The sequence below is a fragment of the Erythrolamprus reginae genome, chromosome 3 (genome assembly GCF_031021105.1).
Source record: "Erythrolamprus reginae isolate rEryReg1 chromosome 3, rEryReg1.hap1, whole genome shotgun sequence".
NCBI lineage: Eukaryota > Metazoa > Chordata > Lepidosauria > Squamata > Dipsadidae > Erythrolamprus > Erythrolamprus reginae.
The window spans coordinates 201,395,650-201,420,532 of NC_091952.1; the positions used below are offsets into that span (position 1 = coordinate 201,395,650).

Here is a 24,883-nt window from a genome sequence, read left to right on the forward strand (position 1 = left end):
TTAGAACTAAGGAGAAATTTCCTGACAGAACAATCAATCAGTGGGACAGCTTTCCTCCAGAAGTTGTGAACGTTCCAACACTGGAAGTTTTTAGGAAGATGTGGGATAACTATTTGTTTGAAGTAGTGTAGGGTTTCCTACCTAAGCAGGGGTTGCACTAGATTGTAGAAGACTTCCAGGGTCCCTTCCAACTATTATTATTATTATTATTATTATTATTATTATTATTATTATTATTATTATTATTATTAATTATACAGACTAGATTTGAATTAATACAATACAGACTAGGACACAACTAGTTTTAACCAGCGTAGTGGTTCCTGCCTAAGCAGGGGGGTTGACTAGAAGACCTCCAAGGTCCCTTTCAACTCTGTTTATGTTCCAACTGTTTATTAATGATTATTATTATTAATAATAATTATTAATTAATTAATAATAATAATACTAAAATACTATTATTATTATTATTATTACTACTACTAATAATAATAATATATTATTATTATTATTATTATTATTATTATTATTATTATTATTATTATTATTATTATTATTATTATTATACAGACTAGGTTTGAATTAATACAATACAGACTAGGCCACAGCGTGACTGATTGGTCTGCCAGCGTCTTTTCAGAAGCGCTGAAAGGAAAAACAAAAAACAAAACACGCGGACTTCTCGTCAGTGAGAGGAAAGGGCCGCTAAGAAAAAAAGAGGGCCCCATCCACCTCCCCAACGCCGCGAAGGTGAAATTCGGAGCAGCGAGCCTAATCCGCCAACCACTGCGCGGCCCGGACGGCACTCGCCCCCCTCCTCCCCTCTCTCCTTTCGGAGTAAAGGGGAAGGCCTCGTCGCGGAGTCCCCACCCCTCAGCTCGGCCGCCCCTCCTCTCCGTCCTCCGGCCAAGCCAGAGCGCTTGCGAGCGGGCGACCGAGAGGGGAGAAAGCGGAGCAGCGGGCGCTTTAGGCGACTTCGGCGGAGGGAGGCTGCCTGGGGGTGGTGGGGAGCGGGCTGCAGGGAGAAGCGACGTGGGATCGGCGCTCGCCTCCCGAACTCCTTCCGACTCCGCACGGTAAGAAGCGGCAGCAGCAGCGCCCGGAGCTTTTAGCCGCGGCGGGGCCTTCTTGGATGTGGGAGAGGTGAGAGAAAAAACCCCTCCGGAGCTAATAAAAATAGCTAAAGCGGGGACGGGAGTGGAGATTTTGAGGCGGGGGGCGGCGGCTGCGGCTTGATTCTCCTCTCCTCGCTCCTATCGGGAACGCAGGCCGAGTCCCAGCAATTCTGCTCCGAAATTGCCCTTCCCAGCGAAACGGAGTTCCCGGGTCCGTCCCAATTGCCTTTCTTTTCCTCCGCCGGGGCGGGAGGTGCTGCGGGTTAGTTGCTTTCGCCTCCGGAGCTGGTCGGGTCGTCTTTTGACCCAGTTGGAAAGAAGGGAGGATGGAAGAGAGGGAAGCACCCGAGCGGAGATCTCGGCCTGGCTTTTGGCTTGGCTGGGTCCTTTTCCCCCTTTGGAAAAGAAAACTCGCGTGTCGCGTGTCAGATCCGCGGAGAGGCGGCGGACTCCTTTGAGCCCGAAACCTTCGCTCCTGTCCTCGCCCGGGCGGGGGGGGGGGGGGGGGGCGGGAATAGTGATAATAAAAAAGAGGCTTTGCCGGCCATCTGCCCAGACGAAGCTCCACCGCGAGGGCTGCCCCTGGGCCGTTCGGCTTGTCAGCGCAGCCCGAGGATCGGGAAAGAAGGGGCGAGTGGGAAAGCTTTGGCCCAAGGACGATTGTCATAGGTGGGCTTTCCTTGGGAGGGGTGTGTGTGGAGAGCCGTCTACTTTGCATCGTCTGGTGTTTTTGGTTGGGTTCCTTTTTTTTTTTTGCAAGAGATGCTGCTGGGGTGACAGTTGACAGCCTCTTGTCACTCCGGAGGAGAAAATGAAATGGGGGAATTGCGTGGGAGAATTCTCCCCCCCCCCTTTTCCCAACCTTTGCTGGGAAAAGTTAGTTTCTATAGACACACACAGACACCATCGTTTAATTCAAAAGATGGGAGAAAACAAAACACTGCTAAAAAAAAATAAAAAATAAAGGGAACACTTAAACAACACAATATAACTTCAAATAAATCAAACTTCTGTGAAAGCAAACTGTCCACTTAGGAAGCAACACGGACTGTCCACATTCAACTTTGTACAGAAAAAGTATCCAGTGAGAATATTTCATTCATTCAGATCTAGGATGTGTTTGTTTATTTATTTATTTATTTATTTATTTATTATTTGGACTTGTATGCCGCCCCTCTCCGAAGACTCGTTGAGTGTTCCCTTTATTTTTAAAAGTATCCAGTGAGAATATTTCATTCATTCAGATCTAGGATGTGTTTATTTATTTATTTATTATTTGGACTTGTATGCCGCCCCTCTCCGAAGACTCGTTGAGTGTTCCCTTTATTTTTTTGAGCAGTGTATAACCTGTGAATTTCTGAATTGGTAGACTGGTTGGAAGTTGTAAAATCCAAATTATGGGTAGCTGGATTGATTTTGGGTACTGATTGAGTAATAAATAGGGGGTTTAGCTGTAGTTTTTTAATGTATTAGATTTGTTCTCTATATTTATTCTGTGAGCCGGCCAGAGTTTTCGGAGAAGGGCGGCGTACAAATCTAATAGATAGATAGATAGATAGATAGATAGATAGATAGATAGATAGATAGATAGACAGACAGACAGACAGACAGACAGACAGACAGACAGACAGACAGACAGACAGACAGATAATAATTTTAAGGGGAGTGCATTTTCCCTAATTATACAAGTCTGTTCTTGCAAATTCCTTGCCCAAAAGTATTGTGCATGTTTGTACAATCCTCCTGCTCACACTTAACTGGATTACAGTTTTATTGCATTTTCATGGGGTACTTGAACCTTACATTAATTGCACACTAGGATCAAGATGACTGTGTTTCAGTGAGTTATTTCTTAGTGAAATGTAAGAAGATAATTCTGGTATATATTTTTTTTAAATATTAACCCATATTTTCATACCCCATTTTCTGCAAATCCCACAAAAGTTGGTGACACAGCAAGCAGGATCATTTATTGGTTTCAAATAAAGTGTTTAAAGCTGCATCTGTTTAAAACAATCCTGAGAATATGATTTGCTTCAGTCTCACTTGTGTATGTTTCTGGAGGAAGGCTGAGCAGGGGCAAGTCACATAATATAGTAAATCAAATTGTGAATGTAGCCATTTGTCATTTATTTAGTAAACATTGTTTAAAGAAACAATGGCTTAATGCAGTGTGATTGTTGCTTGAGAGTCACAACACAGTCTTTCACATAATTATTTGTACACTGTGTTTAGTCATGATTCTGAGAATATGTAGTAGCCTAAAGCAGGTGTTCCACAATGCATTATACTACAGTCAAGCAAATCACATTTTAGCCTTGTGCGTTGTATGAATCCACAGGCCTGTAAAAGGGAGCGAATGATGAGGGTATTATCATGCTGTTGTAAAACAAGCTCCACCCCCACCCCCCTTTTGTACATCTATTGTGATTCCACACATACAGAAGAGATGAAGTTTATGGTGCAACACTGTTTTCTAATTGTGACAAAACCCTCCAATTTTGTAGATGTTTCTACAAGATATAGACTGTGATAAGCATATAGTTAAAACGTGTCCTCGGAAAAATAGAGTAATAATTGAATAAATCATAATAAATTAGTTCTGAGTAAGGATTTTATTCAAGTCTTAATCACTTTTTGTTTAAAATGCTGTCAGTGTAGGGTAAAAACCCTACACTGGCAGTGGCTTTTAAAAAAATAAAGTAAAACTGTTATAAAATAACTGGTTGTTGATACAGCTGTTTGATTTACACATGTGAGAAGCCAATTTACAACACAAAGTGATCTGAGAGTAAATCCTTTGGAACACAAAGATACTTTTTTTTCCATTTGGCAATTTTAACTGTGTTGTAAGTACCCCTTATTAAGCCACAAGAAGTTCAGTGATGTTTACATTCAATTAAATAGGCTTAAAATTACAGACCTGGAGAATATTTATTGCCATTAATTGGTGTTTGCATGCACTATTCTTTTTAAGATTTCTTATTTGCTGTTCTTTAATTATTGCTACCTGGCAATTTTTGTTTTTCACTTTTTTCATATTTCTTTTTGATGGGGAAGAAACAGACTATTCATTCTAAATACTAACAGTGAATTTAGGGATAAAAAAGAAAGGGAAATTTACAGTGCTGTGAAATGCACGATCAGTGCATTGTCATCAGTTTCTGAGCCTAGGTTAAGGTGTTCCCTTGATTTCTATGAATGGTGAATAGCCTAGATCAGTGACGGCAAACCTATGGCATGTGTGTCACAGGAAGCACACGGAGCCTTATCTCTGGCACGGAAGCCGTTACCCTAGCTTAGCTCCAGCACACACATGTGCACCAACCAGCTGATTTTTGGCTCATGTGAGGCTCTAGGAGGGTGTTTTTGGCTTCCAGAGGGCCTCAGGGGAGAGAATGGGGGCATTTTCGTGCTCCCCAGGCTCTAGGGAAGCCTCTGGAGCCTGGGGAGGGCCTACTGGGCCCATCAGAAGTCAATAAACAGGCCATTTCCTGGCCTTCAGGGGCCAGGGGCAGGGGAAGCCACACACGATAGTGCACCTGCCCATACCCATAATGCAATGACGTCCCCCCATACATGCATGCACAACCCCCCATATGTCCCCCTGCACATGAACAAAGATCTCACTTCCAGTAAGCTCATTCATCATTTTTCACCCTCCCTAGGCTTCAAGAAAGCCTCTGGGGCCTGTGGATGGCGAAAAATGGGCCCAACAGTCCTACTAGAAGTTCAGAAATGTCATTTTTCTACATCCACAGGCTCCAGAGGCTTTCCTGAAGCCTGGGGAGAGCAAAAAATGGCCTCCCACCTGTCCTCCTGAAGATGGGAGTGGACATAGGGCATTGCCTTAGGTGCTGTCAGATATGGCTCCACGTGCCATTTGTAGCACGCATGCCATAAGTTTGCCATGACAGCTCTAAGGGGGTCTTCAACATCTCATCATGGCCAGTTCACCATGGGCCAACTCACCATGGGACAATTTTCCGCAGGACAAAAGTTACACTAATACCAAAGAAATAGTCAAATAGAATAATTAAAGAAAGGAGGCCAAAGGAGGAACAAAATAAAATGTGAATGATAAAGATTAAAATATTTTAAAAACTATTTTAAATAATTAAATATTTTATATTAAATATATTTTCTTTTATGTATACTGAGAGCATATGTACCAAAGACAAATTCCTTGTGTGTCCAATCACGCTTGGAAAATAAAGAATTCTATTCTATTAAATTGAATTGTTGAATTGTCCCACAGCAAGTTGTCCTGTGATGAGGTGGCTGTGGCAAGTTGGCTACGGTGAGTAGTCCTTGGGGTGGGCTATTGCCCGTATTTGGGGGGGGGGGGGCGCAGTGGGGTAGTAAAAATGGAGCTCCACCCCACAGCATCCAATTTGCACTGAAAGATGTTGAACGAAAATGCAGAGTGTTCTGCATAAGCCACGCCCACAGTGTGGTAGTAAAAATTTTGGTAGCCCTTCACCGGTTGTCCCATTCTGTAATCTGAATTGTGGTGGTGGTTGATGGTGGTTTATTTCTTTGTTTTGGGGAGGGGGTGTAATCATTGTTACAATTTTAGTCATTTTAGTTTTGTTAACCTGCTAAGTTACAGAATAAACTACTGGGACCTTATCCTGCCTAATAGCAAAGGACTGTTTTGGATGATATACTGTATTGCACTTTGTACAAGATAGATCCAGCAGCCCTGGCTATTTTTTTGTTGCTAACATGGGAATACTTTTGATTCCTGCTGAATTCTATCAGACCTTCGAATCAGGAATGAACCCAGGCAATCAATATGATCATTGATAGACACCCCCCCCTTACTGGTAAGAACTGTATTACTTTCATAGCGCTCCAGGGACTTTGGGGCAATTAGTGAGTAAGGAAAATAACTGGAATCCAGTTAGAGAAAAATTTAACAATTTTTAAAAAACTCTAACTAGAACCAATTGGGAAGCTTATGTGACAATGGGCAGAACAGTAAAGTTGTAGTTCTTGGCAATGGGTGTGTTTGCGTTTAGTGGAATTTGTACTAAATATAAAGATCCTATTTTATTTTGGCCTTCAGGCAGATTCAGTTATCCTTGGAAACCAATTGTAATAGCCTTGCAAGGCATGTTGCAGATAAAATTACCTTTGTTTGTCGTAGTATATTTGCAGTATGCGGCCAGAGCTTGGTTGGTCAATAGTTTGCAGCAAGAATTTCAGTGACTGAAAATGTGCTGGTTGGAAATAACTGGCTGGATCTTGACAGCAAGGAATTCCTTTTCAAGGTAGAAACTACCTGGAGGAAGGAAACATCCCCTAAATCTGATGTTCACATGAACCGTTAAGATATTGAGCTCATTCTTTAAGTCTCAACTCCTTGTGAGGTTACTGCTGTGAAGATCTTTTTTTATGGTAGCACACAAACGGGTAATTTTCAGGATATTTTTAAAACTCACGTGGACTTTTATCTTCTGCTTTTTATTCGGCATTTTATTTCTCTACTGCATGATTTTTTAAAAAAAATTCTTTCGGACTTAATATAAAGTGAAAGTACTCTTAGTTGTTTCTTAGAATTAATTCCATTGAATTCATCTGTCACTGAAATGCAATTTATTTCATATATACTTACATGCATACATACACATGTGCCATTTATATGGCTGCCTAATTTGTACAGTATCAATCTCATTGGTACGATGCAAAAAAAAAAAAGACCAATAGAAAAAAAAAACCCCAAATTATATAGAAGCAAAAAACAGGTATTGTTTTTAAGTTAACTGTTAAGTGATTTATTAAATTTCTGATAGACACTTATCCTGACTGATATGACTAAGGAAAGTCTTTGCCGCTGCTGCTGCTACAAGGTCAAAGTTAACTGTATGCTTGGGCTAAGGAGTAAGGCAACAGTGAAATATACTTACCTTTCCTATGGAAGTGCATGCTTCATGCTTTTTAACCTACCCTCCAATCGTGTGCAAGCTTTTTCGCTTGTGCATGCGCAGAAGGCTTTGTGCATGCACAGAGGATTTTTTAAAAGGTGGTGGCGTCTGGAAGGGTGGGTGGGCTGAATTGGTAGCATTTCACTACTGGAATGGGGTAGAAAACATTTCAGAAAATAGATACCAACATGGAAAAGGCATATCTCTTAGCCTCCCATTAGATTACATTGTTTCATAGAAGAGACCAAGCATGCACTCTTGGTTGGAACATTTATTTTATTTTTTTATTTATTATTTAGATTTGTATGCCGCCTCTCTCCGCAGACTTGGGGCGACTCACAACAGAATAAAAAACAATTCATAACAAATCTAAATTGTAGTTTAAAATATTTTAAAACCCCATTTACTAAACAAACATACATACAAACAAACATACCATTCATAAATTGTATATGCCCGGGGGAAATGTCTCAGTTCCCCCATGCCTGATGACAAAGGTGGGTTTTAAGGAGCTTACGAAAGGCAAGGAGAGTAGGGGCAGTTCTAATCTCCGGGGGGAGTTGGTTCCAGAGGGCCGGGGCCGCGACAGAGAAGGCTCTTCCCCTGGGGCCCGCCAACCGACATTGTTTAGTTGACGGGACCCGGAGAAGGCCCACTCTGTGGGACCTAATCGGTCGCTGGGATTCGTGCGGCACAAGGCGGTCTCGGAGATATTCTGGACCAATGCCATGAAGGGCTTTAAAGGTCATAACCAACACTTTGAATTGTGACCGGAAATTGATCGGCAACCAATGCAGACTGCGGAGTGTTGGTGAAACATGGGCATACCTAGATAAGCCCATGACTGCTCTCGCAGCTGCATTCTGCACGATCTGGAGTTTCCGAACACTTTTCAGAGGTAACCCCATGTAGAGAGCATTACAGTAGTCGAACCTCGAGGTGATGAGGGCATGAGTGACTGTGAGCAGTGAGTCCCGATCCAGATAGGGCCGCAACTGGTGCACCAGGCGAACCTGGGCAAATGCCCCCCTCGCCACAGCTGAAAGATGGTTCTCTAATGTGAGCTGTGGATCGAGGAGGACGCCCAAGTTGCGGACCCTCTCCGAGGGGGTCAATAATCCCCCCCCCCAGGGTAATGGAAGGACAGATGGAATTGTCCTTGGGAGGCAAAACCCACAGCCACTCCGTCTTATCCGGGTTGAGTTTGAGATGGGCAGATGTCAATGGAAAAAGGTGGTCTCACAAATAACCTAGTCGTGTTGCATAGGTAGGTTCTACAGCACATTTTATTCACTTAGAAGCCAATAGGAAGACAGTACAACTCATAGAGTATTGTCGTCCATAGGCATATTGAGGCGTGCCCATATCTCCTTGCAGTGCTGTTTTGGACCAAGCATAGCTTCTGGATGATCTTCAAAGATAGCTTACACGTGGCAGCCATTTCAGTAGGGATGACTAAAATGTAAATGACCATCAGAGATCTTATACTTGAACTAACATGTTGAAGTATAGATAATAACACAATACAGTGGTACCTCTACTGACGAACTTAATTCGTTCTGTGACCAGGTTCTTAAGTAGAAGTTTGTAAGAAGAAGCAATTTTTCCCATAGGATTCAATGTAAAAGCAAATAATGTGTGTGATTGGGGAAACCACATGGAGGATGGATGCCTTGTTTCCTCCCAGGAGATTCCTAGAGAGGCCCCACAGAGGCTTCTTCCTGCCTTTTCCAGCCCTGTTTCCTCCCAGGAGATTCCTAGAGAGGTCCCACAGAGGCTTTTCCCTGCCTTTTCTGGTTACAGTTTCGGAGGCTCTGGTTTGTAAGTGGAAAATGGTTCTTGAGAAGAGGCAAAAAAATCTTGAACACCCGGTTCTTATCTAGAAAAGTTCGTAAGTAAAGGCGTTCTTAGGTAGAGGTACCACTATATTGGATTTGAAAATTGGGAAAACAGCTCATATGTTTGGTGATGCCTTACTTCATTACTGTTTGGAAGACTGAACCTTAGTAACACTCGGTACCTTTTCCTCATCTCCTGGGTTCCTCCTTCATGGATATTGCATGATATCCTATCTCTCTTTGTGCTCAGAATTTACATTGGGACCATTGGGAGAACGATTCGATTCCATGAGTTGCAGTATCATTTGTTCATCGGTGATACTGACCACTGTTTCAATGGGTTCAGATTTTTAATGGGACTGTGTGTCTCCTAGTGTGATCCTGATATTTTTATCAGGAAGATTATGGTGAGTCTCTTGAAGCTTGATCCTGATAAAACCGAATATTGGTGTTAAGCAGAGGGAAGCATCTGTCCTGCTCCAGCTATGGACCAGAAAAAAACGTAACAAACATGCAGCTTGTTCAAACCTATGTTTACTCAATTAACGACAATAATCTTGCTTAGTAGTTGACACACACACAAACACAAGTTAAAGCAACCTTTTCTTGAAAAACCAGTTGTTAATTAAACGGCATTAACAGCTAGCATGTCCATAAAGACGTTAAGTCTAAGCAATTAGTCCTGGATATCTCAAGAAGATTACAAGGGTTGGCAAAATGCCTAGAAGCAGTCCGGTGAAAAAAAGCCAAAACAGATAAGTTGTGCAAATGTGTTCAGACCACAGAGGCACCTGAACGAACAAGCATTGTTTCCTTGCAGAGTTTGTCATGTAGACTAGGGGAGTGGCCAGTTAGCCCCAAGCTTTACTTCCGAGGAGACTTCTTCCTGAAGAACCATTCCTGCCTTTTGGCAGCTCTGTATGCCCTTGCATTAAGAAGAGGAGGAGTCTATTCTTCCTCATCACTGATGTGAGGTGCTGGAGGTTCCAAAGGCCCTGGCTGAACCTCTGCCTTTGGCACCAAGTCCTCTCCAGCCTCCTCACTGTCCAACTTGCGTGCCAGCTGCACAGGCCGCTGGTGCATCACCATATCGGCTTGTTCTCAGGAGGGCTCTGCTACCAGCTGCATGAGCTGCTAATGGGCCGCAACAGCCTCTAAGACAACTGATACAGAAAGGCATATGATTCTTGGAAATCCATCATAACATTGTAGAGGCTCGTTATCACAACAGATTATTCTGTTACCATGACACCTCAATTGTATACTGTGGTCTGGAAACGCTTCTGTCACCTTGAGGTTATTTAATCAGAAATACCTTTTTCTCTCAACAGTTAACTGGGTAGTGAGGCAGTGCACATTAGGTAGTCTCTGTGTTGGTGTATTGAAACTGATTCTCTGGTGAACGCGTTATGAAGTGAATTGTTGCACAAAGTACAGGTGGTCCTTGATGTACGAACACAATAGAGCCCCAAATTTTTTTGGTAAGTGAAATAGATGTTAAGGGAGTTTTGCTCCATTTGGCAAACTCTCTTGCCATAGTTGTTAAGTGAATTACAGCACTTGTTAAGTTAGTAATATGGTTAGTCAATGGCTTCTCCCCATTGACTTGGCTTGTCAGAAGGCCACAAATGGGCATCACATAACTGCAACCTTACACCATACATTCATCGGACAGGGGATAGTGTCTAATGACCCCAAGCCTGATGGCATAGTTGAGTCTTTAGACTCTTACGAAAGGCAAGGAGGGTGGGGGCAGTACGAATGTGCAGGGGGAGCTGATTCCAGAGAGCCGGTCCCCCCCATAGAGAAGGCTCTTCCCCTAGGTCCCGCCAAGTGACATTGTCTAGATCAGGGGTGGGCAATTAATTTTGCCATGGGGCCACATAAGAAATTGGGATGGTTTTAGAGGGCCGGACTAATATAATTAACTCAGTTCTACCCAATACTGTATACAGTATATAGTATACATATTTATTTATTTATTCAATTTTTATGCCGCCCTTGTCCTTAGACTCAGGGCGGCTTACAACATGTTAGCAATAGCACTTTTTTAACAGAGCTAGACTATTGCCCGCACAATCCGGGTCCTCATTTTACCCACCTTGGAAGGATGGAAGACTGAGTCAACCTTGAGCCGGTTATGAGATTTGAACCGCTGACCTTCAGATCTACAAGTCAGCTTCAGTGGCCTGCAGTACAGCACTCTACCTGCTGCGCCACCCCGGCTCATATGCATTCTCCGATTCTCTGCCCGAGTGTCAGAAGAACAGAGCACTAGTAGCTGCTGCAGGGGACATGGGAGGAAGCACGTGGTATCTGTGTACCACTCCTATACTGCTCACAGTTAGGGAATTTTTTCGGCACTGACCGCTCTAAAGACTCAGACCCTGGCCTGACCTAAACACACAGACCTCCTCTACAGACCCCTAATTGTTTGCTTTACGGCAACACAGTGCGCCACAGTCACTGCGCTGGAGTGTTTGCATGGTTTCTGTGCTCAGCCGCTCTCGGTAGGAGGTTGAGGTCCGCTCCAGTGCGAGGATGAAAGAGCTCACCGCATCTGCCGGGACTCCTCCAGTTTCTGCTTTCCTCATGATTCATCAGGAAAGCAGGAACCAGAGGAGTCCCGGCAGACGCGGTGAGCTCTTTCATCCTCGCATTGGAGCGGACCCCAACCTCCGCGGACCGGTCACAGATAGTGGGCGGGCCGGTCACAGACAGCCCCTTGCCCAGGTCTGGTCTAGTTGATGGGACCTGCAGAAGACCGACTCTGTGGGACCTAACTGGTTGCTGGGATTCATGCGGCATGAACTGCTGTAAGTCCAGGACTATGTGTACCATCAAATTAAGTTCTGGAGCTTTGTGCACTGCTTCTGATTTCAATTGCCGAAGGTTCCACTAACTTTATAGGGAACTCTCAGTCTCTTGAGCCCTGCATTCTTAGTTTATCCCTGCCTAGTTCGCCAGGAAAAGTCAGTTATAGTTTCTGTGCTTAGATGCTTTCATGCCACCATTTGGAGTGGGCAGGAGTTAGGTCTCTTTCTTCCTTTTCATTTGAAGTTTTGTATGGTTCAGATTATATCTTGTGATAGTAGAAATCATGGAATAAAATGCTTCTGGATGAGAACTAGGAGGCTTGTATTTCAATTATTCACCAGTTGTTCAATTCAGATTCAAAAGTGTTTGGTATTTTTCCCCCAGGTAGATTCAATAACTAGATTAAAATTCACATTAATGTACTCCCTGAGTTGATTATGTATATCAGAGTAAATCAATTATCATTTAATTTTTTGGTATCATTCCTAAAATTCACAGTGATGCAGTGGTTAGAATGCAGTACTGCAGGCTACTTCTGCCTCCTTGCCTGCCGGCTGCCTGCAATTTGGCAGTTCAGATCTCACTAGGCTCAAGGTTGACTCAGACTTCTATCCTTCCGAGATGGGTAAAATGAAGACCCAAATTATTGGGGGCAATAGACTGATTCTGTAAACCATTTAGAGAGCACTGTAAAGCAGTATATACCGGTAAGTGCTATTGCTAGAGATAGTGTTTAATAATAGATCGTTAAAGAGGAATACAATATCACTGAATTGAATGGATTTACAGCAATGGTTGGGAAAGCTAGATCATTTTGCTTTCATAGCCTAAGGGTTTTGCTATTGGATATGCAGTCTTTTTTTTACTAGCGCACCTGTTTGTTTTAAAATTCTCCTGCTTGCCAGAATGTGAAGGTGGAGGGGTTGTGATCTTACCAAGTACCTTTTTGAATATATACAACATGATACTGTATTATGTTGGAATTAAAGTACTGTACAGCTAAAAGGCTGCAAGGTATATATCTGTTACTGAATTAGCTACTCTCATCACAGTATCTTACTTTTCATTGTTCCAAATTGATTTTAAAGTCCAAGATACATGTTTGACTATGCTCACTTTGGGATTTAAGATTTCCAGCATATTTGCTTAAGATTATTGCAGCATGAATTTTCTGAACTAAATCTTTCCTGTAAATTAATGCAGACAGTAGTAGTGAATGAATTTAGCCTTTATTTGAATAGGGCTGTCAGTGAATGTTCCACAGAGAACCGCATAGATTTCATCTGTGAAGTTAGTTTTATTAAATTTGTATGCCTAAATTCTTTTACTATGTTGTCCACACCATAAGAAAGGCAGACAAAGATGCAAATTTCCAAAATTTGTATTTTTGTCTGCCTTTCTTGTGGTATGGGCATTTTTGAATTTTTATTTCTAAATATACAGAATACGCCTATTTTCAAACAAAGTTTCAAACTGTATTTATCTTAGGCTTTCTCTAATATATGCAATGCTGTACATTTTAAGTTACAAATTACATTATAAAATTAAGAAATAACTTAATATTTTATGTTGTATCAAGTTTGGGAAGTTTGGGTTAAATAATTCCCATTACAGTGTAATCTAATAATTTCCTCTCTGTCCCTAAGTATGAGGATATAAATACTGTATAACCTTCATATTTCCTCTTTTTGGGAAGAAAGCATAGCAGGTTTTAAATGAGAAGAGCTGTGAGCAACAATTAACTTAGCAGATTTGATGTTTCAGGAGAGATTTTCAAGGTCCTTTTTACGGTAGTTCCATGATTATTAACTTTGGTGTATTGGGGATTGGCTGGATTCATACATTATACTGAGCCATAATGTGTTTTCTTGTGTTGGGTTCATAATACCAAAAGTCAACAAACTGTAATTAAAACATGCCTGGCTTAGGGTTAGTCATGAACCAGACATGTGTGAAAGCCCTTCGTAACTGATTCCTAAAATGTGATTACTCAGAAATTCTTCAGTAAATGTGCTCAAGGCTGTAGCTTAAAACTCTATCTCTCCCAAATCCTATTTCTTAAAAAATCTTTACTGATTCTGAAAGCTTGCAAATATTTGTACAAATCTTTGTTATTTGCAAAAAAGCAGGATCAGACCATAATCCAGTGGGTCTCCATTTAAGACCAAGTTGGAGGGCTTGATGAGAATTCATTAATTCGCTTGAGGGCTGTAGCACTGAAACACTTTCATTCAGATGTATATCTCAAGAAAGTAAAAAGGCAGAAAATAGAAAAGGCCACATGTTATAAGCCGTTACACATACATTTATTAAGTTAGGAGAGCTGTATTGCTTTAAAGACTTGTGGGGGTGAGGAGCATTTCACTGTGGCTACAGTTTTCGTTAACTAGTGCATGAGAACTTGGGTTTTGTGTTGTTGAATTGCAACAACTAGATGTAGCTCTTTTTAATCCTCACCTGTCTGGCAAGGCCCCTGTGGATGGAAGGTGAGAGACAAAGCTGCCTTGTTGGGTTTCATGATTGGGAAGAGAGTTGTTCAGTCTGTGCGGCGTTGTTACACCCCCCCTCCCTCCACCCCCTGCAGCTCTGAAGTGCTTAGCATGGGGGTAATAGGCCGTAAGATGCAGCTGGCAAGGGCTGCGCTGGGGCTGCTGCCAGGTATTTTCTTTCCTGGTTAGGTTTCTGAACAATTATTGCGGTACATTGCCACTGCAATTGGTATCTGCTTCTGTCCCTTAGTTTGCAAAGCAGGGAGGTGGTTTGCTCTCCTGCCCTGACTAATGAGTGTCAAGTCCAGGTAGACATTTTGAGAAGACAATCTTGAATTACTTGCTCTGTGGTCCTTTGATCTTCTAGCTGTGGTGGTTGGAGGGAATCCACCAGGAGGAAAGTTAAAGTTAGTGGGAAATGCGCAAGTGAGATGCCCATTCTGATTGCACTCCACCATCTCATTACCACTCGAAGCCAACAAACCATGTTACTTAACATAGATCCCCAAGGAGTGGTCTTTCTTGCTCAGGAATAGAACCACCTTTCTCCTTAGCAAAGCTAATCTTTTGTGTCTAGTAGAGATTAGCAAGTTATTTATTTATTTTATTTATTTTATTTATTTTATTTATTTTATTTATTTTATTTATTTTATTTATTTTATTTATTTTATTTATTTTATTTATTTTATTTATTTTATTTATTTTATTTATTTTATTTATTTTATTTATTTTATTTATTTTATTTATTTTATTTATTTTATTTATTTTATTTATTTTATTTATTTTATTTATTTTATTTATTTTATTTATTTTATTTATTTTATTTATTTTATTTATTTTATTTATTTTATTTATTTTATTTATTTTATTTATTTTATTTTATTTATTTATTTTATTTATTTTATTTATTTTATTTATTTATCAAACAATTATAGGGTGATAATTTGTACATATAAAACATTAGATAAGTAACGATAAAAAGTAGACAATAGGAGAGGGACAGTAGGCACAATGGTGCGCTTATGCACGCCCCTTACAGACCTCTTAGAAAGGAGGAGAGATCAATTGTAGATAGTCTAAGGTTAAAGGTTTTGGGGTAGGAGTAGAAACCACAGAATCAGGTAGTGCATTCCAGGCGTTGATTACTATGTTGCTGAAGTTGTATTTTTTGCAGTCAAGTTTGGAGCGGTTGACATTTAGTTTAAATCGATTTCGTGCTCGTGTGTTGTTGCGGTTGAAGGTAAAGTAGTCGTTAACAGGTAGGACATTTTGGAATATGATTTTATGAACTATAAAGTTGCTAAGCTGCTTCTGACTGTTGCTTTCCTGCAGTGTGTCGGTTAGCTCTGGAGCGCAAACCAGCGATACCAGTTTTTGGGATTGTTAAACAAGAAATTCTGAAAACTAGAAACTATAGTTTTATTATTTTATTAAAGCTATGGACACAATGTATTGGTTTAATTGGTTTTTTTTCTTAATTTGCATTAACATTAAAAAAGTTTTTGCATTTTTTTAGTTCTTACCATGGATGTTTTAATGTAAGTTATAGAGATGTTTTATTGTGAATACATTTATCATTTATCTTTTATATTAGTTTTTTTAATAGCAGATATTTTATTTCTGCTTCTATAATGGATTTTTTGATTCCTGACTTTAAGATAAAATATCACGACTTCTAAATTTGCAGCACAAAAATACCATGACTTCCATATTTGCATCAGCCATTAGAACCCAAAAAGACTGGGCCGTGGGCCCACTGGTTAGAATGTTAGAAACCCATGGCCATGAGTTCAATCCTGACTGGCTCAAGGTTGACTCAGCTTTCCATCTTTCCAAAGTTGGTAAAATAAAGACCCAGATTGTTGTGGGCAATATGCTGATTCTGTAAACTGCTTAGAGAAGGCTGTAAAGTATTATGTATATAGGTTTAAGTGCTATGCTATTGCTAATATGTAAGGGCAGTATTTGACATTGTTGCAATTTGCTTTTAATTCTGTTGGTGATTCCATAATGAATACTAACAAAGCCATGTGGACTACTAGGAAACAAGAAGTGCATTATTCAAGATGTGTTCAAGATGTGAACACTGTTCAAGATGGAAATATCTAGAGCAGTGTTTCTCAGCCTTAGCATCTTTAAGCTACGGTAGGTCAGGGGTAGGCACTTCTTTGACATGTGGACTTCAACTCCCAGAATTCCTGAGCTAGCATGATTGGCTCAGGAATTCTGGGAGTTGAAGTCCACAAGTCATAGAAGAGCCAACTTTGCCTACCCCTGAGTTAGGTGAACTTCAACTTCCAGAATTTCCCTATTCTGAAGTAGAAAGTAAAAAAAAATGTTTAAAATTGTCCTGAAAACAATATAAATATATATAAATAAAACTGTGATATCCAAAGGGAGATTTAAAAAGTCAGAATGGCACTACCCCCATAGACATGTCTGAAATAATATGACTGCTGAATGACTACCATGTTTAGTGACTACTGGAAGTTACAATGGCACTGAAAAGTAACACTATGCCTGGGCTTCGCAGCATCACCACAGTTATCTGATCAAAATTCAGGCACATTGCAACCATCTCATTCTCCTATGGTCATATGATCACCATTTGCATGATAAACAGATTCAATGGAGAAACCAGAATTAAAATTGTGCATCATGTGATCCCTTGCTAAATGATCACAATGGAAACGATGTCGTGTTTGTCATGGTTCTGTGATATCTTGCTTATGACCGTGTTTCTTAGTGCCAGAGTTGCTAGCCCCAGTGGTGGTCATTAAGCAAGGATTTACATGTAAAAGCTCTTTGAGAGCTGGGTTTTTTCATCAAGGACAGAATTATTATATTGCAGTTTGAAAAAGAAAATAGAAATGGCAATGGAGATCGAGGCTAGAATTGACAGGCAAATTGGAATCTGGGCGTGTGTATGGGGGAAGGGGTGGCAATATTTATATACCTATGATTTAAAGATCCAGAAGAAACTGAGCTTTTATTCCTCCCACTGACAACCAATTTATTGCAGATCTAAATGTTTGCTTGGAGTACGTGTCAGTGCTTTGTTTTTCATGATAAATGTACATTTTCACTTTTCCAAAAAGAATCCCTAAGTTTCTTAAATAAACAAAAAAGAAAGAAAGAAAATATTTCTCTCCCTTCCTCCCATTATTGACAGTAAGAAAGATGTTGCAAAAAACGTTTTGATGGCCGGTTAATTTATCTGTATACATTTGGAAGAGAACATTTTGTATTTTGGAGCAAACTCTAGCTGTCTATCTTTTTGGCACAGCTTGTGACCAAGAACACATTCTACCAGTTCTTTGAAGTTACATAGAACATTGACTGCTTATATAGGAATTTGGTCTCCCTTCTTCACCCTCCCTCCACCCCAAAATATTTCTGATTGTGAGTCCTTTTGATTCCCCTTCACCACATGTACATTGAGGATAGCTGAAGCTTCATTAACTTCTGGTGCTCATAGAAAATTGATTGACTTAATCTTCTTGGCTTGTGGAAGCTCTTGAACGTTGTTGGTGCATTTGAGCCCAGAGTCTATTTAATTTGTGATTTATGGCAAAATAAAGCGGGTTTGCATAAAATGAGTTTCCAATCTCAATGTACGTTTGCATGAAGCAACTTGGATTTAAGAACTACGGAGTGTGGTCATACTTAAGGTTTGAATATCTGCTACTTAGGAAGATGTAAGCCCTTCATGGCACCGGGCCAGATTATCTCAGGGACCGCCTTCTGCCACACGAATCCCAGCGACCAGTTAGGTCCCACAGAGTGGGCGTTCTCCGGGTCCCGTCAACTAAACAATGTCGGTTGGCAGGGCCCGGGGGAAGAGCCTTCTCTGTGGCGGCCCCAACCCTCTGGAACCAACTCCCCCCAGAGATCAGAATAGCCCCCACCCTCCTTGCCTTTCGTAAGCTCCTCAAAACCCACCTCTGCCGTCAGGCATGGGGGAATTAAGATAATCCTTCCTTCCCCCTAGGCTTCTACAATTTATGCATGGTATGTTTGTATGTATGATTGGTTTTATAACAAGGGTTTTTAGCTGTTGTAGTATTGGATTTTTACATTCTGTTTTTTGTCACTGTTGTTAGCTGCCCTGAGTCTACGGAGGGGAGCGGCATACAAATCAAATCAAATCAAATCAAATCAAATCAATAAATAAAATAAATTGAACTCAATTTTTGCAACTTTATATCAAACCATCAGACTTTCCAGCCATCTGTAAGGTTCCCATTAAGCTTTTTAAGTACGTGGGAAGCTGCCTCTGCCATCCTGTACGTTCCTTTTCAACAGCCACAGTTGAAGCTGGTTCCCAGCAACAAGTTGGCAAAAGCACTCCCTGCTGAGAATGTATTCTGGTATTGTCTCAAAGGAAAGAGCTACTTCAAAGCGCTCCTGGTACTTTGAAATAGCACCTTCCTGAGAATCAGATGACATCACTGATGGAGAGCAGGTTTAGGATTTGGAGGTGGGTTTCACTTTCATGGCAATTGTTGATTTGTTTCATTGCATTCCAAATTAAAAAATAGAAAACATGTCCAGGTCTTACCTTGCATATATAACTTTTTTTTTTAAAAAAGTGGGCCTATTTTTATTTTTTGTCCCCAAGACCATATTTTGAGGTCTACGTATTTTGTTTTAAATTTTCAGTGTATTTTTAAATTTGGATTGTCTTTGATGAAATATTGCTAACGTTAGGATGGGGGAGGCATTACCTTTTAAAAAAAAAGATTAAGCTTTGCCTGTTTCTCTGTTCAGAAATGTAATTCTTTTACTTGGAGAAATTATTTCAAAACATTCCTCAGCTATGTCTGAGTACAAATCACATCGTCTAGTTTCATCCAGAGTCATCATGAATTGGATCAACATCTGGATTTTAAACTTAATCTTAATTCCTTGTTAATGGAGATGTTAACTAGAATCAAATTCTGCCTTCTCTTCTGATATAAATGCTAAATGTTGGTAAAGGTGTTGCTTTAATTAGTCCAGTGGTTATGCAGATGACAGCTCCATATTCAGCCCAACTTTCCTATTGTAGTTCCCATTGGTTATTCTCTTTGAACATCCTCTAGTTACAGTCTGCAACAGAACAACCTATCTCAACCAGCATTCTAGCTATATCTGAGTGTAAATCATATTATTTACTTGAGGCTGATGGAAATTACATCTGGCTGGGTGTGGTTATGTTGCAGAGTGCAGTCCTATAATAATTGACACTTTTTCATAGTAAATGCTTTATTAATTAAAAGCCTAGACCAGTGATGGCGAACCTATGGCACGAGTGCCACCTGTGGCACTCGGAGCCATATCTGCTGGCACACGAGCTGTTGCCCTAGCTCAGCTCCAACATGCATGTGTATGCTGGCCAGCTGACTTTTAGCTTGCGCAGAGTTTCTGGGAAGGCGTTTTTGGCTTCCAAAGAGCCTCCCCCAGCTCCAGGGAAGACTTTGGAGCCTGGGGAGGGAGAAACACGAGCTTATTGGGCCCACCAGAAGTTGGGAAACAGGTCGTTTCTGGCCTCTAGAGGGCCTCCAGGGGGGGGGCGGGAGAAGCTGTTTTTGCCCTCCCCAGGCATTGAATTATGAGTGTGGACACTCAAGCGTGCGCGATAGCACACATGCATGCTCTTTTGGCCCCTGAGGAAAAAAAAGGATCGCCATTACTGGCCTAGACCTCAAGTTATGTGAAAAGCAGGAGTGGGTTTCTCCTGGTTTGGACCAGTTCATGGGAAGCAGTAGCGATCTGCTGGTGATGTCACAATGACATCGCTGAACCGGATTGGTCGATGCCAGTCCATGGGTGCTGCCATATTAAAAAAAATGTTTTTTTTTTTAAAAAAAGGTCTTCTGAGCATGTGCAGAAGCCAAGTTGCCATCTTGTTTTCGGCTTTAAAAAAAAATTTAATTTAATTTTCTTTTTTTTTCTGAGCATGTGTAGAACCCGGGTTTTAGAACTGTGCATGTGGTTGCCATGTTGTTCTTTCTTTCTTTCTTTCTTTCTTTCTTTCTTTCTTTCTTTCTTTCTTTCTTTCCTTTTCTTCCTTCCTTTCTCTTTTCTTTCTTTCTTTGATTTTTTTTGAGTTTTTTTTAAATTTAATTTTTCTTTTTCTTCTGGGCATGTACAGAAGCTGAGTTTCTGGCACTATGCATGCAGTTGCCATCTTGAGGAAGTGAACTGGAAGTGAGGTAAGTTAGACCCCACCCTTGCTTGGGTCCCCTCAATTTTTTAGTCCCAGAAAACTGTTGAAAAATGCCTTTCTTCTGTTTTGCAGCCACACACCAATTTCTGTCCTTCAGACTATTGCTATCATTTTTTGCTCCTATACAGTATTCTGTTGTTTAAGTATATATTTTGTTAATGTAGAAATTTTACTTACAGCCTATTAAACAGGCACCCTAACCTTTGATGTCAAGTTGATCAAGCCCCCCGCCCAGTCACATGGAAGCAAAGCCACTCTCACCCAGTCACATGACTGCCAAACCATTCCCCACCCAGTCACATGACTGTCACACCCACAAAATTAAGCCATGCCCACAGTGTTTGTAAAAAAAATTGAACCCAACCCTGATGATAAGAGGTTTTTGAAGTACATCTTGGGAGATTTGTCATGCTTGCTGGATTTTTTTAGCATGATCTCCTATTTTGGGGAACTTTAATCAGCAGCTAGAATATTGATTTCTACTGATTTATTTCTCTCTAATTGAGAAAGTTGATTTTCCGATGGCCTTGTTGCTATGCAGAAGTATTGGCATGAAAGAAAGATGTTGTTCATTTCACCATTACGTTTTAAATTATTTTTACTCTGCTCTTTTATCCATAGAATAGCTTAACTGTTTTCAGTGTAGAGCAAATGCAGTATAACTGAATGTAATCAATATTGAAACAAGATATAAATTAAGCCAACATACTCTAGATAAAAATGCATTTAGAACAACAGAAGATAAGACAGTTCAGCTAGATTTACATTGTTACACAATGATAATATTGGTTTTGGCTTAGTTTGTTGTGCAACGCCTGACATTGTGGCTTGTAAGCATTGACTGCTAGATTCAACACACAGCGGTGAAGCAAAAGCTATCTTAACGTGCTGTTTGAACTTAGCTGTTCAGTTAACCTTACCTTGCTGTATCCCACTATTTCATGTCACTTCCTATAGCCTAGCTTTGCCTGCAGACACTTGAATGCTTATATAGATGGGGCTCAACTTACAAACAGTTCCTTTAGTGACCAAAGTTGCAATGGCACTGAAAAAAGTGACTTATGATCATTTTTCACACTTACAACCTTTGCAGCATGCTCAGGGTCATGTGAAAATAAATGAAATACGACTCATATTCATGATGCAAGACAGCTGCAGTGTCTTGGGATCGTGTGATGATCTTTTGTGACCTTCTGACAAGCAGTCACTTGGGAAGCCAAGATTCACCTAACTCAGGAGTATGCAAAGATGGCTCTTCTATGACTTGTGGACTTCAACACCCAGAATTCCTGAGCCAGTCACGCTAGCCAAAGAATTCTGGGAGTTGAAGTCCACATGCCATAGAAGAGCCAACTTTGCCTACTCCTGACCTAACTTAACAAATGCAGTGGTTCACTTAACAACTGTGGCAGAAAGAGCATAAAATGGCCAGAAGCCACTTAACAGCTGTCTTGCTTGGCAACGGAAACTTGAGGCTCAATTTCATCATAAATCGAGGAGTACCTGTATAATAGGGATTGTAGTAGTAGATGGACTTCTTCCGTAACCATCTATGTCTACTGTAGTCCGCTCCATGAAAGAAATCCAGTTAATTCATTCATATATAAAAATAGTTCATATGATTAAATGGTTTGATGACTTAAACTAGATGTTTAAGATCCAGATTGTTAGTGCAGACTGGATCTAAAACTAGAATGAATATAAGGTGCACAAGTCTCCACCAGTTTATTACCATGTTTTCCCAAAAATAAGCCCCCCTCTTATATTTTTTTGAACCCTGAAATAAGTGATTGGCCTTATTTTCGGGGAAGTCTTATTATTTTGGGGCACGTGGAGCAAGACTCCTCTTGCCGTCTTACCTGATTTACAGTTCTGTCTCATTAATTTTAACTACAGGAAATAGTATTTTTGAGAGAGGGATTATTTTCAGGGGAGGGTTTATTTTTCAGGGGAGGTCTTATTTTCGCGAAAGGTCTTATTTTTAGGGAAACACAGTAGTATCTGCCCACTTTGCAATCACCAATGAACTGGTAGGAAGTAAATTGCAATTCTCAAGTGCATAAGCAGTTTTATTGCCATTTAGACCTAGGACTTCTTTTTAAATAACCATTAATGCCTATAAAGTGAGTTATTATGATATTTGATTGTGTTATTGTACTAAATAATAGTTCCTTCCTTGTAATACCTTGTTCAGGCAAAACACAAAGCAACTGGAGCCCAAAATGTTACAAAAATATGAAAGCTCTTTTTTCAACTTGGTCCTTGTGAGCATGTTCTCTAAATGTTTGATTGATGTGGGCAATTTTATTTTCAAGTTAAGTGTTATAATCTAATAATATGGGCATATTTCTAAGCTCTCCTTGCTGTGGGCTTCCTTGGTTTCCCTTAAATCACAAACTGGAGTAGGTGTTTGTTTTTGTTTCTTTGATGATAGCTAAGAATCCATCTCGAGCTTTGTTAATTTGTCACCACAAATGCTGCCTTGTTTTCCCTTGCTGCAATTCTTAGATGTTTTAGCAATCTTCTGTGGAGAAGATTGCTTGCACAATGGATAAATGTTTCAATAGATATATCTCAATCATTAAAACTTGCATTAAGCTTCTGAGGGAGGATCAATGATATTGAACTATTGCATTGTGATTGATAGATGTGTATTTTAGGAGCATTCCCAGGTTAATTATTATTAGATACTTTATTCAGATGAGCAAGTTAAAGAGGAAAAAAAAGTATGGTAGGATAAAAAGTCATCAAAGGGCCTGTGCTCTGGAATCATATCATGTCCTCCCTTTAGCTGTCCTTGAAAAGTGATATAGGAAAATATCCTACCTGGAGAGTCGATGCCCTTTTGACTCTCTAAGATTTTTTTTAAAAATATTATTATTATTATTATTATTATTATTATTATTATTATTATTATTATTATGTCAGTACAACACAGCAAACGAGATCACTATGCTGGATTTCGTATTTCATCACCAGTCGGGCGCTTCCCAAGCACCTAGGACTGCGTGATGTAGTGGCGAATTATGTTTGCCGATCCCAGTAAAGCGGCCTTTTGCAATTGACAGATGGAGATTTTGTAAATTCTGATGGTTTTCAAATGTCCGCTGAGATCCTTTGGTACTGCGCCCAGCGTGCCAAGTACCACTGGGACCACTTTCACTGGCTTATGCCAGAGTCGTTGCAGCTCGATTTTTAGATCTTCGTATTTCACTATTATTATTATTATTATTATTATTATTATTATTATTATTATTATTATTATTATTATTATTATATTTATTAGATTTGTATGCCGTCCCTCTCCGTAGACTCGGGGTGGCTCACAACAGTGATAAAAACAATACATGGTAACAAATCTAATACTTAAAATCTAAAATAACAGTTTTACATTAAATCCAATCCAATGTGTAAATTATCCAATGAGATATGGTCTTAAATTTTATTCTTTTTTTCCCAGTACTGTACATATTTTTTTTTATTTTTTCCACCATAAAATAAAACAATATATGGTTATAAACACAACAACAATGCTTAAAATCAATCATATATAAACTTTTCTTTTCTTATTACACACTCAATGGAGGCTCTTATCTCTCCTCATCTAAAAATTTCTATTAATTTTATGAGGAGAGATAGAATTTTTAATAGCATTTTATTCTTTAAAAGCAGAATTTTTCATCCCAGGTAGAGCTTTAGTTGTATCAGGACTGGGTGTGTAAAATAATGTTTCTCCCCTGTTTTTAAGGAATGGATCTGGGATTGAGTTAACTGTTTTTTAAAAGTCTCTGTGTGCTAATCATGAGAAGATCATATACCGGTAATATGTTTCTGTACAGTATGTTGCTTTATGTAAGGCACAGATTTAATAAAAACCTGAATTACTGAAATAATTTTATATAGGTTACATTTACTATAATTATTAGGTTGATCTTTTGCCGTTAGAGGTTTTTTACATTTAGTTTATTTTAATCATTATAACGTGTAAGTTTATTTTACTCACAGTATAATCATACATCACATTTTTGGTGATGTAGACTTTTTTGAATGCTTCATTACTTTAAAATATTTAAAGACATATGTTAGTGAGCAACGGATAACATGGTTCCTTATTGCACAGCCATGCCTGCCTCTCTCTTGGGGTTATCTCATGATCTCAGGAGAATGAACAGTGTCATTTGCCATTCTCTCTCCCCATAGTTTTTCCATCTGGAAGTTTATACATTTATTTATTTTATTTATTTATTAGATTTGTATGCCGCCCCTCTCCGAAGACTCGGGGTGGCTAACAACAATAAAGAAGACAATGTAAACAAATCTAATATTAAAAATAATCTAAAAACCCCAATTTAAGAAACCAATCATACAAACAAGCATACCATGTATAAATTTTATAAGCCTAGGGGGAAGGGAAAAATTTCAATTCCCCCATGCCTGATGACAGGTGGGTTTTAAGGAGCTTGCGAAAGGCAAGGAGGGTGGG

General features: G+C 39.9%; 1 protein-coding gene across 3 annotated transcripts in view; it reads left to right on the forward strand.

Annotated features, from left to right (window-relative positions):
* Nucleotides 1-837: 837 nt before the first annotated feature.
* GREB1L (GREB1 like retinoic acid receptor coactivator) overlaps nt 838-24,883 on the forward strand; it is a 211,239-nt gene continuing 187,193 nt past the window's right edge. For all 3 annotated transcript variants that reach the window (XM_070747610.1, XM_070747613.1, XM_070747615.1), the window contains exon 1: nt 838-1,076. The gene's annotated coding sequence lies outside the window, so the exon portion shown is untranslated. The remainder of the gene's footprint in view (nt 1,077-24,883) is intronic.